Source organism: Rhagoletis pomonella, unplaced genomic scaffold (assembly GCF_013731165.1).
Source record: "Rhagoletis pomonella isolate Grant_MI unplaced genomic scaffold, Rhpom_1.0 Rhpom_scaffold_00013, whole genome shotgun sequence".
NCBI lineage: Eukaryota > Metazoa > Arthropoda > Insecta > Diptera > Tephritidae > Rhagoletis > Rhagoletis pomonella.
This window is the reverse complement of record NW_023458567.1, coordinates 21,515,098-21,521,415: the sequence shown is the minus strand read 5'-3', so window position 1 is coordinate 21,521,415 and position 6,318 is coordinate 21,515,098.

Below are 6,318 nucleotides of genomic sequence, written 5' to 3'. Positions count from 1 at the left end.
CAACGACAATCAGCTTCACGTTTTTGTTGACGCGAGCATATCAGCGTGTGCAGCAGTAGCATACCTGCGTTTGGCCACAGCCGATAGGGTTCACTGCAGTCTTGTGGCATCGAAAACACGGGTTGCTCCGTTAAAGCCGATTTCAGTACCAAGGCTCGAGCTGATGGCAGCCATTCTGGGGCTCCGCCTACCCAAGCTCATTCAAGAGGAGCTCTCTATACCCATAAACTGTCGGCGTTTCTGGTCTGACTCAAAAGACGTCCTATTTTGGATAAGATCAGACGCGAGAAAATTCAACCAGTTCGTGGCCGTACGGGTTGGTGAAATACTCCAGGACTCACAAATAAGCGAGTGGCGGTGGGTGCCGACGAAAGATAACGTTGCGGACGACGGTACTAAATGGAACCCAAAATTTGAGTTCGGCTCCGCTACCAGATGGTTCACAGGTCCTGAGTTCCTGAGACTACCGAAGACTTCATGGCCGATTTCCGGATTCGAACAGCCACAACCTACAATAGAAGCGATACAGCATATGACAGCTTATAGTACTACTAGGGAGGATGCGTCGCCAGACCCCAAAAGGTTCAGTAAATGGGAACAACTACGCGCTGCGCAGATGTGTGTTCTCCGTTTTCTTCGCTTAACAATCAGGGCTCCCGTGAAGAACCCCATCCCTCACACGCTCCTCCACGACAGAACATGTATAAGCGCCGAAGTTCTGCTCTTTCGCAAGTGTCAGCGAGAATGTTACGGCGACGAATTTGAGCAACTAAAAACGGGCGTGGTAAGTCGTAAAAGCTTAATCTACAAATTTTCTCCATTCATAGACGAATATGGGCTACTACGCGTAAAGGGTCGGATCGATGAAGCCAGTGGAGTGGCAGCGGATCTGAAACAACCGATAATACTCGCAAGAAATCACAGCATTACTCATTTGATCACGGATTTCTACCACCGAAGGTTCCATCACCATCATAATGAGATAGTTGTGAATGAGATGAGGCAGCGATTCTGCGTGCATGGTCTACAAGCATTAGTCAGAGCAGTCGCCAAGGCCTGCCAACAATGTCGTAATCGACGAGCTACTCCAAACCCGCCGGAAATGGGTAGGCTGCCCGCAGAGCGTCTAGCAGCATTTACTCATCCATTCGCATACACGGGCGTCGATTATTTTGGACCCTTTGACGTGGTGGTTGGAAGACGGCATGAAAAGCGTTGGGGAGTTGTATTTACCTGTATGACCATTCGAGCGGTACATATTGAGATTTCGCCCTCACTCTCGACTGACTCGTTTCTCCTGGTATTGAAGATGTTCATATCCAGACGGGGAGTACCTCGGCGCATCATTTCGGATAACGGCACAAATTTTCGAGGCGCCAGTCGCATATTGGCCGATGAGATCGAAAAGTTGTCCTCTGACGCGCTAGTGAGAAAACACCCTGAAATCGAGTGGGCATTTATACCACCGGCCGCACCCCACATGGGCGGCGCGTGGGAGCGCATGGTCCGAACGGTGAAGTCTGTATTGATGGATATATTACCAAAGAGTTTTTTACGCGAAGAGGTACTGAGAGCTGCGCTAGCCGACGTCGAAAATATCATAAATATGCAGCCACTTACTTACATTCCGCTGGATTCGTACGAGTGTGAAGCTTTAACGCCAAACCACTTTCTCCTAGGCAATTCAAGCGGTATACGCGAAAAGGATGACTTCGAGGTAGGTCTGCCTACGTTGAGCGAGAACTTCCGCACCGCCGGCGACTTAGCTGATAGATTTTGAAGACGGTGGATACGTGAGTACCTGCCGGGCCTAACCAGACGCGCGAAATGGTTTGAAAACCCACGAGCACCCATTGCTCCAAACGACGTTGTTATCATTGTTGATGAAACTACAAAACGGAATACGTGGACAAAGGGAAGAGTGCTGGATGTCATACGCGGTAGCGATGGGCAAATTAGAAGTGCAGTAGTGAAGACGTCTAGTGGTTTAGTGACCCGTCCCGTGATGAAACTTGCGCGCCTAGATCTGAAAGCAGTAAACCCCACGACGGAGCATGGGGTTCACGGAGGGGGGAATGTTGGCGCGCAATAAGTCTGTGCAGCCTTAAGTTTCTAGTTTAATAAATTTGTACCATAAATTGCAACCTTGCGGATGTATGTCTCTCAGCCGCTGACATGAGCGCTCTTTCTGTCAAGTGGATCGCGCTAAGTTTTTCTTTCCTTTTTTCGTTGGCGGCGTGAAACATCCATCCACAAGGAGCACAAGTGTAAGTATTCATATTGAAATGTATTAAAAAATGGATTCCTTATATGTAAAATCTTAGATTTTAGCACAAACGTATCAAGCATTGAAATTGTCGAATATAAAGCCGATATACGTGCTACGGCTCAAAATACGTGTTTTATTTGCTCACCCGCCAACAGTTATTATTACCCGAAATAACGTTCTCCAATATTTACTTTTTAAAAATAATTTTATTCAAATGTTGAGCGCATAGAGAACATAACTCTAACTAACGAGCACTACCGCACCATGAAATTTAAATTTTATAGAGGCTTTTACGTTTATGGCATGAAGTTTTTTGTCTGAGAATACCCCTAGTAAAATTTTTCGAAGAATAATTTGCTAGAACATATCAATCCTCTTACGACCTTCCAAATTTCCTTTATGCGGTGCTGCTTGAAATAAGGGTCAAAATCACTCTTTCAGGTGGGAGCTAATGGGTTTAAATGTTCTACGAAAATATTTCCCATGAAATTTTACAATATTTAAGACATTTATAATTTCGGCCAGACATTTATTTTAACCATTTTTCGACTTTTTTGGAAATACTTAGACCGAGACATGAAAACTTTAGTAGGTCATAAAATAAAAATACGAGCTAACTTTTCAAATCCATCGGGCGTTTTACTATTGGATGAGTATGGGGCAGAGCGCCTTAAACCAGCGTAGATCTTAGGGGCCAAAGGCGTAAATATTTTATGGGGCAAACTGCCACCCCAATGACATCCGGTAAAATAAATCATCCGAAAGGTCATTTTGGTATTCTATCTGGCTAGGACTTAACGGGGAGTATGGGAGAAAATCAGCTTCTGAATATCACAAGAATTACAACCCTGTTCGAAGTTGCAATTCAAAATAAAGATAGCGAAAATAACCACCATCTTCATACCTTGTCTTACTTCATCATCGCGGAACTTGTATCCGAAAGCATCCAGTAATTCTAATTGACCAATCCATATAATATCGGCTTTACTGAGCGGTCCTAAAGGGTCTATACCTCCTACGAAGTAATCGGTGATTCGGTAGGCATGACTTATGAAGGGAATAGGTTACGAATAGCGGTAGAAGTTTCACAGTCTGGCTTTCGGCGATTTTCCCCCACTTAAACACACAATCAAAAGGTATTTGCTTTACTTGATTACCTACAAATAAACCTGTTTAACACATTAAAATTCTTCCTTGTGCCATACATGGTAGACACTACCATGAAAATAATACCTTTGTTGGTCGGGATTATTCGTAGCTTGTGCAATTTTGCACAACAACTACGCCACCAGCTAGAATATCAACCGTCATTTCGCAAACTCGGAAGCAAGTAGAACTCAAACACACAGATATGCACAAATATGGAAATATGTATATGTATAACCCCACACACGCACATCAATTTGTCTCCGCCAAGGACTTGCCGTCGTGGACCCTTCGATGCAAGAATTTCGGTATGCGTCGCCCGTCCCTTTGCCAACTCATTGGCGAATATGGTCCGCCCTTGCACCCCACTTCACTTATGTTACTCACATTACATCAATAAAGAAGGGAAAATGATGTGAAGAGGGAGCACACGAGAAAAAAGGGGAAAAAGTAAAAAAAGTATGTACCAACAAATACTACAAAAATACGAACGAAAAATAGTCAACTGGCACACATAAGCGCACAAATTGTATACAATTTCAGTGCCATTTCAATTTCCCGCCAGCATTAGGGTTCGCCTGGATATGCCAAGTAAAAAATAAAATAAAAATCAAGTGACAACAACAACACACATGCTGATCTGCTGCAACGGCAACAGCGTTTCTGATAGCTTCACTGCCTTCTTTCTTCAGCTTCATTTGGTTGGGCTTGAACATTGGCTCGAGAGGAGCTACCGACCGACAAGTCACGTACACCAAAAGCTAACAAACGCCAGCCAGCGTTGCATAACACACTCTAGCTGGCAAACGAGCTGAAGAAAAAGGATATTGAGCAAAAGAATAAAAAACGACGATGTATGTATGTATATTATTTAAATCTACGTATGTACATTAGACTGCATACCCAAAAAAAGTTATGGTTTTTCGGCTCGGGTTACAAAATGTATTATATTTTAAGACGTCCACCAAAATATTTCGGAAAAATATTAAGATATAAGCGAGCTGGAGCGATTTGAAAATACCTCCAAAAATGAAGTTTTTTATGAATAAAAATAGTTTCTTAAAGAACTTTTGAAAAAAGTCCCCTCAGATGACAAAACAGATTAGGCTTACAAAATCTGCATAATAATATTTAGAAACCTATTCAACGGATTCGTAATAATGAGGTTTTTATGCTGTTTTTTTTACTTTTTTCGAAGATTGATTTACGAAAAACTTAAATAGCTGGGCAAAAACTACTTTGATTTAGACTTATGGGATATCGGTAGAAAGGTATTTTCCCACTATCTTTATTTATGTGAAAAAAAGTCATTCGTGTCCCAATATTTTTTTTTCAAATACCAACACATCTTAATTCAACTTTGAATGATGTTCGTTCATCCTACCTTTCTCTTTTATCCTTTGAATGAGTTTATTAGCAAAGAAATAAAAAGGGTGAGAAAATACCTTTCACAAGTCTAAATCGGGAGAGTTTAGGTTCAGTTATTCAAGTTTTTCTTATACCAATCTTTGAAAAAAGTTAAAAACAGCATCAGAAATCTCATTATTACGATTCCGTTAAAATTTTTTTTTTGAATTTTGTAAAAATATTTTTTTGTTTTGTCATTTGAGGGGATTTTTTAAAAAAATCTTTAAGAAAATATTTTTATTCATAAAAAACTCCATTTTTGGAGGTATTTTCAAATCGGTCCAGCTCACTTAAATCTTAATATTTTTTCGAAATATTTTGGTGGACGTCTTAAAAAATAATGGATTTAATAATTCCAATGGAAAAACAGTACCGATTTTTTTTTTGTATGGGGAGTGATGCAGTCTAATGTACATACATATGTGCTTTAGAAAAGTAGATCGAGAATACTACCTAATAGAAAAAAGTGAAAAAATTGAGTAAGGTGGAAAATGAAAAAAAAACGATAAATTTATGTAAGCGTGGAATGAAAGCGTCAGCAAGCGGTTTGGGAATTAGGTGCACAAACATACTTACACTTTTTTCTGTTTGCGCAAAGTTGGGCGGATCTTCATGGCGCTGTTGCGCGCACATTTCGTAAACGTATGTATATTTTTATGTACACTTACATGTATGTATGTATGTATGTACGCTTGTTGCAGCTGCTGTTCTTGTGGTTATGCTGAAATCCGTACTTGGGGTCCGTTTTGCGTGTACTCGAGTGGCTCTCTAGCGAGTCCCCCAGCGCGACCATCACCGCCACTTGCACTCACCAGCCAGCGCTCATTCAATGAATATAAACTTGCATATGAACAAATATGTGGATATATTTGTTTAGGTATGTCTGTACTACATACATTAGGGTGCCCATCGAAAATGTTTTTTTTTTGGAAATTTCAAGACCCTACCCCCTAATTTTATTCGTTTTTATGAGAAATATTATTGCCTATTTTTATTGATTTTTTAAAGGTAATTTAGAGGTCGCGACCTGGCGATTTATGTCAGAAAGTAGGTTTTGTAGATTTACCAGTTTTTGAATGGCTATTTTTGATTCGATTATAAAGATCGAAAATAATGTGAGAAGAGGATATATAGGCCTTTAAAATGGTATATAATAATCTATTGTCAGCTTGTGGGGACTTTTTTATCGGGTAAATTAAAAAATACCCATATTTCTCTAAATTTTTTTAATTTTGACCATCAATAATTTCAATAATTTCAAAACATGGAGTATTATCTAAAATTAAATCTATTTTAAACTAAACTGATATCTCATTTATTGCAATCGCATAAAAATTGTCGAATTTAGGCGGCTTTTCTTAAATACAGTTTTGAATTTATTTATGTGTATGTACCGGAATTTCACATTTTTTGAGCAGTGTGGCTAAGGAGTTCAACAAAAGTTCGTTCTTTAGCAAAAAAGTGGTTTTTCAAGAAATTTTAGGAAAATGGGGGTG